General features: G+C 38.7%; 1 long non-coding RNA gene across 2 annotated transcripts in view; it reads left to right on the top strand.

Moving 5' to 3' along the window:
• The window catches only part of LOC107567251 (uncharacterized), a 70,803-nt gene that overhangs the window by 36,254 nt on the left and 24,465 nt on the right, over window positions 1-10,084 (top strand). For both annotated transcript variants that reach the window (XR_001606613.1, XR_001606614.1), the window contains exon 3: window positions 8,732-8,787. This is a non-coding gene — a long non-coding RNA (uncharacterized lncRNA). The remainder of the gene's footprint in view (window positions 1-8,731; window positions 8,788-10,084) is intronic.

The following is a 10,084-nucleotide window of genomic DNA, read 5'->3' as shown; positions in this document are numbered from 1 at the left end:
TGTGACCCTGGAGCACAAAACCAGTCATAAGGGTCCATTTTTAATTGAGTGTCTGAATAAATGAGCTTTCCATTGATGTATGGTTTGTTAGGATTGGACAATATTTGGCCGAAATACAACTATTTTGAAAATCTGATGGTGCAAAAAAATCTAAATATTGAGAAAATCTTCTTTAAAGTTGTCCAAATGAAGTTCTTAGCCATGCATATTACTAATCAAACATTAAGTTTTGATATATTTATGGTAGGAAATTTACTAAATATCTTCATGGGACATGATCTTTACTTAATATCCTAATGATTTTTGGCATGAATGAAAAATGTATAATTTTGACCCATACAATGTATTGTTGGCTATTGCTACAAATATCCCCCAGCGACTTAACACTGCTTTTGTGCTGCAGGGTCACATATGAGCAGTCTTATCACACGAGACGTCATGCCGCCCATCTTCAGTAGTTTCAGTGCTCAGTTTGCTGAAAAAGTATAGATTTTTTTGAAGCAACACGAGTGAGCAGTTCACTAGAAGACGAGCTTGATACCAGCTCTATACGCAGACACGGAAACATTTTATTTAGTAAATCTAGCATCTAGGTCATTTAAGCCGAACATAGTGAATATTTTAGGATTTTGAAAAAGAAGTGCTGTTGATGTGCACCTGAACACACTCCGAAAACAAGGTACAAAAGTTGTCCCTAAAAGTTATACTTTTGTAGCTTACTTACTCCTAAAAGATGCATATTAGTATTTTAAGGGTACATAATACTACCTTAAGTGCACATGTTAGTACCATATTTGCACTTTTTTTCTGGTGTAATAGTGTATCAAAAAAAGTACCTAATATTAATGAAATAAATTCCACTTAAATAATAAATTCCAAGTGTACCTAAACAGAGTAAAGTTTCATGAAGGTTTATTAACACACTTTAGTACACTTTTGACTTTAAATTGCTATATTTTGTCATGATTTACATAAGTACATTTTTTTGATGAGTTGACTAACTTGATGATAATCTTAACTGTAGTGTGTTATTAGATATTGCATTTAATTATTTTAAAATGTGCTAAATTGCAAGTTCAGCTAATTGCATTCATCTAAATTTAATCTATAACACATTTGCAGTTGCAAATAGCACATAATTGTCTGAAAACATTACGTTGGGTTCACACTTGAGTATATTCTTTTAAAGTGTATTGTTTCTGTGATGAGTACTTCTCATTTAGCTTCATCCTCACTTACGAAAAAGATTTCATGGCAATCAAGTTTCCATCCCAAAAACCATTTTATGATTGATTGCAAAGGAAATTCTCAGTGTAACCCACAAATCACTTTATTTTCTGTATAGAGCCACAGCAGAAGCACTGTGAGACTTAGTGCCTCAGCGGAGACTGTCCCACCGTTTAAGGGTTTATTGTCTATGAGGCAGAGTGAGCTGTTGTCTTGTGCAGTGCATTGTGGGTGTGTGCGGTGAGGGTTTTTCCCGGCTGACGCCACACTGGTGTTCAGACTGCTCCTCGCAGGTGTCTCGGATCTACAGTAGGTGTGCATTAATGCTCACTAAATGAGTGTCTCATTCACATACTCCAGATTCTTGGTTTGTGAAGTCATCTTTTGTTCCTGTTCCGACACAGTTCCCGGACCAACGGCCTGCTGCTTTCTTTCCATTGTCAGCTCTCGCTTATGAAACCTGTGCAATGCTTAACCAAACACGCGGTGTTAAAAATGAACACGGCTCAAAACAACAACACCGAAATGTCTCCATGAGAACGGTCCATCACAGAGATGAGTGACGGGACGTTAACCGGTTTGACCGAGACTGGAGAGCATTGCAGAGACGTGATCGCATGAATCAACTTTCTCAGCTCTTGAACTTTCTGCAGAAAGAGGGTCCACAGAGCGTAATGGTAAGACTGTAACCAGTAGGGCTGTCAAAATGGCTAAAAAACGAAAAAAAGCAATAATCCCCGTGAAGCCGTGGTTTGCAGTGACTTTATAACATCTAAGGGGCGTTGTTAGGTACGACGCGACCCCCTCAGCTGTTATAAATTCACTGTAAACCACGGCTTCACGGGGATTATTGCTTTTATAAAACGGTTATTCCATATACGTAGTAAGTTTTCACAAAATAAAACGGAGCAAATAAAGTGTAATGATATTAATAAAACCAGTATTCTTTGCCAAACCAATGTATAAACCAATTATAATGAATTAAGTTGCTTAAACAACTATAAACAAAACAGCATCATGTATGTATGTATAGTTTAATACAAAGAACCGAAAACCAATCACAAAGAGTACTTTTTCATTTAAAGACGCGAGATGCAGTGGGATGGGAAAAATTCCATGTGTTTTTTTTTTTTAACTAGTTGAACTTGCATTAATTTTACATGGCTTTCTAAACATGCGGCTCTCTTGTGCGAGACGCGAGTGCAAAGGTGATAGATGTCCCTCTAGAAAATGAGATAAATATGCATTCTGTGTGAACGGCTTGGTTTCAATTTTGACGTAAACAACAACATCTTCTCCGCATTGATGTTCTCTTTTTCTGCAATATTTTGAATGAACAACACAGCAGTGCCGCATCTAGTGGCTTCAACTGGATAAGCTAACAAAAACATTATAATGCAACGACACTTACATCGTCATCGCATCTCATCAGCATTGCCTGATAACCAGCCAGACATACATAACGAACACAGAAAGGACTGATCACTCAAAAAAAACCTGATAAAAAACAACACCTCAGAATCAAAAGAGAAATGAACTGATATTTTGCATGAAGAACATTTTTAGTGCTATCAATATGTTTGGCATTCGGCAACATATTTATCATCACGCACGTCATGAAGTTGTTCAGCAAACCTTCAGCTCATGCAGTTTTAACTCGATACATGCTCTATTTGAGCAGGAAGTATTCTAGGTTGATTGACTCATAATTATAGCGTGTGATCGCATTCCAGAGCATCGTGTTATAGTGCTGATATGCGAGCTGTAATGGAAGGAATGGATGGCTTCGTTAATGAGATTACTCCGATAATATCAGCAAACACACACACGCCCCGTCGCTGTTTTCTGCGGTCCTGAGTTATGTGACGTATTCCAGGGCTTATGTCTCCATGCCCACACATCTAATATTTAACCTGCTCTCAAATGGTTTTTGGGACTTTGTTTATAGTAGGTTGTATGGGAATGAGTGGATATGTGTGAAAGTAAAGCTCTGAAGGCTGTGTAAAATACTGCTCGCTGGCAGATTCAGGGCAATTTCCACTTTAAAGGGAGTATTACTCATTCTGAGGGCATGAACACTTTGAAGGGTGCAAGACATTACTGTCTTATGTGCATGTTTGGTGCACAATACTCCCTACGTCTGGTTTTCACTGCATTAGATACAAAATATCAAACCAAACAGCATCAGCAAACAAATTATGCTAGAGCTTTTAACTGCACTTTTCAGAGCCACTCATAATTAGCCATTCATTATTAGCCGATTGGTGTTGAAGTCACTTTTTATGGGTGCAAACTGCTGGTGTACTTCATAACATTTATTAATAAAAAATGTTCTGGATTCATTTTGAACGATATGCGTTTTGCGTCGCATTTTGAAAGCTCAGCAAATGTCGAAAGCGAGAGTGGCAAGGCACCTGGGAACGGGAAGGTGCGGTCGAGTGTGTCTGTTCCAGACGCAGCCTCTGGTTCCTCCTTGCTAACAATGGGTCGTGATCGTGGTGCACAGGGGCCTCCTGCTCGCCGACCACCGTCCACGTCTGCCCCCACGGCCCCCACGCACGCATTAGCGAAAGTCGCCGTTTCTACAGGTGGAACCGGATTGTTCTGTGGTTTGGCTTTGCTCTGTGTTGACACAGTCTGGTTTCTCACAGACATTTCGCCATCGGTGATGGGCATGTGTTTAACAGTTTTATGTGTCGGGTTGCATCATCATCTGATCACCTAATGCGTTCTGACAACATTGTTCATGTCAATAGAACGCACTTATTATGTTACAATTGTAAAGGGCAGCGCTTCCAAAACACGCAACGTGCATTTCTACACGTACCGGTCTCATGCAGTCATAAACATGGTTCGCAGAAAAATATTTCAACTGAGTGCAACCAATTTCAAGCACATAACATTGACAAAATATTGTGTGATATTGTACATTTCCATAACACTTAACATAACACAGTTTAGGGAGCATGCATAGTTGTTTATTAGCATGCCAATTGTTAACAAAGCACATATTCTGCATGACCATATTCTACATCCCTAATACCTAAGCTTCACACAACTACCTTAATGAACTCCTAATTTGCTGCTTATTAATAGTTAGTGAGGCAAAAGTCATAGTTAATGTTTTTTAATAGTGAGAAAATGTGAGCTATATTTCATACCTTCTATAGCCCGCTCTACATAGATTGCAAAATATATAGAAGAATAACTCAAATTTAAAAAAAGGATGTTATAAACTTCTTATTCATCTGACCATACAATTATTATTTTTTTAAATATAATTTTTTTTATCTAAATTATTTTATTTAAACTGGGTGTAATGCCTTATTATGCACTCTCAATTCATTTAATTTCTTTAAAAATATAAATATATAGTTTGTAATCTCTGTTTTTACCAAATAAAGACGTCAAAATGTAGAAGGAACAACATTTTCTAATGAGGTGTTCTGGGTACGAAGCGGCTTTAAGGGTAAAACTCAACAGCTGTAGCAATGTTGTGAACTGGTATATGCCATTTATTTACATGAAGCATTTATTATTTTTTCAATTTTTAGTTTATTAGCCAGTGTTTGACCTTATTGTTTTGTATTCGAGACCTCTATCTGAAGTGTAAAGCAGTCATCATATGGTGCAGATTAGGGGTGCGTGATATTGACAAAAAATGATATCTCGATATTTTCTGTGATTTTATCGATGACGATACTTAGACGATGTTTTGCTAAAGGACTGCCCTGGACAGCTGACTCCTAAAGTTTTTCATATTCTTCATATTCTGTGTGGTGGTCAAATTAATCTTTTCCAATAAGTTTAAATAGATTTTTACATTTTATGGGCATTTTTACCTTTATAAAGCCATTTTTTTTTTAAAGTGTCCATTATCTTTTGAGCCAAATTCTTACATTTAATCAGTGAATTAGAATAATAAGACATTTGGGCTGTTACCAAGCAAACGAAATCAGTGTCAACAAAATTCATCTTTGCAATGCAGAGGAAACACAGAAACTGCATCTGAAGGCGCATTTAGATGCACCTACACACTGTTTAATGCAGGACATGAATGCATTTAACCTGCAGTTACAAATGCATAAATAATGTTTTGATATATGTGACCCTGGAGCACAAAAGCAGTGTTAAGTCGCTGGGGGATATTTGTAGCAATAGCCAAAAATACACTGCATGGGTCAAAATTATAGATTTTTCTTTTATGCCAAAAATCATTAGGATATTAAGTAAAGATCATGTTCCATGAAGATATTTTGTAAGTTTCCTACTGTAAATATATCAAAACTTAATTCTTTGTTAGTAATATGCATAGCTAAGAACTTCATTTGGACAACTTTAAAGATGATTTTCTCAATATTTAGATTTTATTGCACCCTCAGATTCCAGATTTTCAAATAGGATAGGACAATATTTGGCTGAGATACAACTAACAAACCATACATCAATGGAGAGCTTATTTATTCAGCTTTGAGATGATGTATAAATCTCAATTTCAGAAAATTTACCCTTATGACTGGTTTTGTGGTCCAGGGTCACATATTATAAACATTAAAACGTTGAATACTATTATTTGAAATTATTTAAATAATAAAAAGTTACTATAAATGTGAAATTAAAACCGCCAGTAGGTGGCAGCAAGTCACTGTTAATAAGTGAGTCATTGCGATTGAAACGAACCATTTAAACGGGTGATTCATTCAGGAACGAAACACCGTCATGTTGCTCAAAGACGCAAAGCAGTGCTGTGGCTGTGTTTGGAATTATTTTTGTTATCGAAATGGCACAAAAACAGGAAATATGGTGTATAAAACGCAAGTCTCTTAATTAACTTCTTGTTCGTTGGACTGTTGTAAAAAATCAATATCACATCTGTAATGATGGTAATTTTTGGAGAAAAGACGGCACTCTTCGTGTAATTGATTAACTATATGAAATGGTATAAATATAAATTTTCTGCCCCCATATCTTGAATTTTGTGACCATTCTAAATGTATTTTAATAGACTGAATCATGCAGTGAAAGAACGCACTCGCACTAGTCTAGACTTCACGTAATGCATGCGTGCGCTCTATCGAGTATTTTGCAAAAAACGTTCAAAAAACATCTACAATGTCAAATCACACATCGTTAAAACAACAATTACAGTGTTATCGCAGACGATATATATCGCACACCCCTAGTGCAGATTCAATTATGTGCACATCAGCACAGACGCTTGAAACGACAGACAGTAAACACATTCAGCATTCTCATCCGTATCGAATATCGAGCATGTTACATCAACTCGCCACACCTGATTGTGCAGCCGCTCTTTGGCAGCTCTCCTGTCGACCTGCGTACGATTTCCCAGAAAACATTTCCATGTCACTCAGCGAGACTAATTGGTGTCAGGCAGCAGTCCTGGCGGCTCCATAAGCACCTGACGTACAGCGAGTGTTTGATAACAGATCGCTCTCAGTTATGATCCATGGACTCAAATCCATCTCCATAAAGAGAAAGTAAAATGAGGGTGTTGCTGACAAGACAGTAAGACTAAGCCTCTCTAAAGTAATGGTGGGTAGCAGCTCAGATCATCTCTTCTGGTCTTGTGGAAGAGTTTGAGGAGTTCCTGACATTTAATTGTTTTTAAAGTTGCGGTGTGTGATTTCTGTTTGACCACAAGGTAATGCAAAACCAATGACTGTTTCCACACAGGTATCCACTAAAGCAGGTAGTCACATCCAAACTGAGCCACAAACAGCAATGTAGAAGATTAGAGAAGTTTGTGATGTGATGACTATATACTTGTGCAAACAAATATAAATGACCATATGGCCAGTGTAAATTTTAAACTAATTTAAAAGTGAACGAATGCAATTGGTCATTGCAAAAAAAACTAAGGCTGTGTGACTACCAAAGCATTTTTAGCCAGCTGAAGACAACTGCAAAATACCGGAGCATTGCTTCATTTTCACCTGGTTTATTTTAGCAGAACTGAGAATAATGCGCAATGGCTTGTGGGTAAAATGTCCCTTTCCATTTATTGTGAAGGGATGTTCACTTGTTCTTATGTCAGTGGCAGTGCCCTTCATACTGGACATAGACACTTCAAAGCCTGATTTTCATTGCAGACCAGCTGAATGAAAATACAAATTCGTTCTCTGTCAGTAGGTGGCGCTTATGAAACGACAGAAATGCAGGAGTACACAGGAGCAGCCCTGCGCAACTTTCTGTAACGGTCAAGACTTTTTGGTGGAACACAAAAGGTGACTTTTAGCAGAATGTTCGTGCTGCTCTGGCATGTTTTTTAGTCTGTTCCTTAGACAAAGTTATTGTTTGACTTGAGGAGACGTTAAAAACACCGCATGTGTCTTATGGACTACTTTCGTAATACCTCAGTGGTGATGTTTTTGTAAATTGGCAGCTCTTGGTCACTCTACTCATTTTGTGGAAAAAAGAAAGTCGTGTACGTTTGGAACAACATAAAAATGAGTACACGATTTTTGGTTGAACTCCCTTAATAAATGTGCTAATGAACCATCTGGTCCTCGGTGGTTTTGCCGTCTTGCTTTAACGTGGATCAGGTTTGCCGGTCGAATGACTCCGTTGCAGCGGTTCTCGCTGGAGGTCTGTTGACCTTCTTTACGAGATCAGTGTTTCGTCAGCAGTGACGTCACGGGTACAGGAGGAGCTTTTTGCTCTCTACTGCCAGATTGGGAGCTCAGGGCTTTATTTTAGGAAATCTTCTAGAAATAGACTCTGGCTTGAGCTGCGAGTTACTCCCCAAATCCCTGAATGACACACGCCGGACGCAAGATACCCCACTTCTGTCCAGATTACAGTTCATCTCTCTCAGTCTGAGCTTGCCTGCTGTTTGTTGTCAGTTAAGGATGGGTTTCAATGGTCAGTAGGGGCCTGGTGTTAATGGTGGTGCCATTGCAGTGAGTGTGACAGCACAGTTTTTGGGAAGCTGTTGCAGATACCAATCAGTGCTGGTGTGTTACATAACCCTAATGAAGTCTTAGGCCAAAGATATGCTGTAGACCACAAATACCTAAACACAGTCGAGAAAGTGAGCACACTCCTATTGCTCATACATAACATTAGGCTTTGTTTATTCATCCGGGAATATCCATTTATTGTATATGTCACCACATGTACAGACATCCAAGTTAAACCTCTGATGGTAAATTTTCCAATAGCTTAAACGGCATTTGAAGTTGCATGTACAATGTAATTTACCGGCCACTGTCTGGTAACTTTACAGAGTATTCACATTTTCCAAATGATGAGTCATTATTTAGAACGCTGTATACTGTCTGTGTTCTTCTCAGTTGTTATCTAATTGTTTTAGCCCATTATTGCATATAGACATGATGTCAGTCATCAGCTATCCTGATTTCTTGTTAGCCTATTGGTCATAAAAATTTTAATTTCAGTATTTAAATGTGTTACAGAGATCGATTCTGTGTTGTCAACTAAAGGACCCCTAACACTGTATTTGTTCTTCTTTCCTTTGAAGCTGGGCGAGGTGGACTCCAGGATGTCAGAATGTGACGCTTCACACAGATTTTCACGGTGAGAATTTTTAATCTGGTTTCTGTAGCTTGTGTTGTTCGATCGGGTCTGTGTGAACACCATGTGCTCCTCCAACCTCAGCCGGAAGAGACCGGCTCTTGTTGATTCCTTGGAAACCCCTCGACCCATGCTAATGTAATTTTGTTGTGATGGTTGTTGGGATCAGTAAACTGTGGGAGTGTGGTTCTGATCATGATCACAAAATCCACTGCTGCGTTTCATATGGCTGCCTTCTTTTAACCAGAACACCATTAACCATTTAGCCTGATTCACAATAGTTTATTAATAAAGAAATATGACAGTTGTTGTTGTTGTTGTTTTTTAAAGTAGTAATACTCATGGGAAATGGTACGGTATGATTTGATAATCACATGTATACCTGATGAAGTTAATACTGCTGTGTTGTAATACTTCTACAGGCTAATTACTATGAGACACAGATGAAAGGAGCTTTATCAAACATCCTACCATGTGCTAGAATAACTGTTAGTAGGCCCTGCCACAATAATGCAGACCTCATTTTAGTTTGAAAACTCCGGGGTTGCGTTTCAGCGTAAACGGACCAAAACGGAGACTTCTGAAAACGTTGCAGACCTCGTTTTAGTTTGAAAACTCTGGGGTTGTGTTTCAGCGTAAACGGACCAAAACGGAGACTTCTGAAAACGCTGCAGACCTCATTTTAGTTTGAAAACTCCGGGGTTGCGTTTCAGCGTAAACGGACCAAGACGGAGACTTTTGAAAACGCTGCAGACCTCGTTTTAGTTCGAAAACTCTGGGGTTGCGTTTCAGCGTAAACGGACCAAAACGGAGACTTCTGAAAACGTTGCAGACCTCGTTTTAGTTTGAAAACTCTGGGGTTGTGTTTCAGCGTAAACGGACCAAAACGGAGACTTTTGAAAATGCTGCAGACCTAGTTTTAGTTTGAAAACTCTGGGGTTGCGTTTCAGCATAAACGGACCAAAACGGAGACTTCTGAAAACGCTGCAGACCTCGTCTTAGTTTGAAAACTCTGGGGTTGCGTTTCAGCGTAAACGGACCAAAACGGAGACTTCTGAAAACGTTGCAGACCTCGTTTTAGTTTGAAAACTCCGGGGTTGCGTTTCAGCGTAAACGGACCAAAACGGAGACTTTTGAAAACGCTGCAGACCTCGTTTTAGTTCGAAAACTCTGGGGTTGCGTTTCAGCGTAAACGGACCAAAACGGAGACTTCTGAAAACGTTGCAGACCTCGTTTTAGTTTGAAAACTCTGGGGTTGTGTTTCAGCGTAAACGGACCAAAACGGAGACTTCTGAAAACG

Source organism: Sinocyclocheilus grahami, unplaced genomic scaffold (assembly GCF_001515645.1).
Source record: "Sinocyclocheilus grahami isolate Dianchi unplaced genomic scaffold, SAMN03320097.WGS_v1.1 scaffold1137.1, whole genome shotgun sequence".
Lineage (NCBI taxonomy): Eukaryota > Metazoa > Chordata > Actinopteri > Cypriniformes > Cyprinidae > Sinocyclocheilus > Sinocyclocheilus grahami.
Note: the sequence above shows the minus strand (reverse complement) of the source record. Positions and strands in the feature narration are given on the sequence as shown.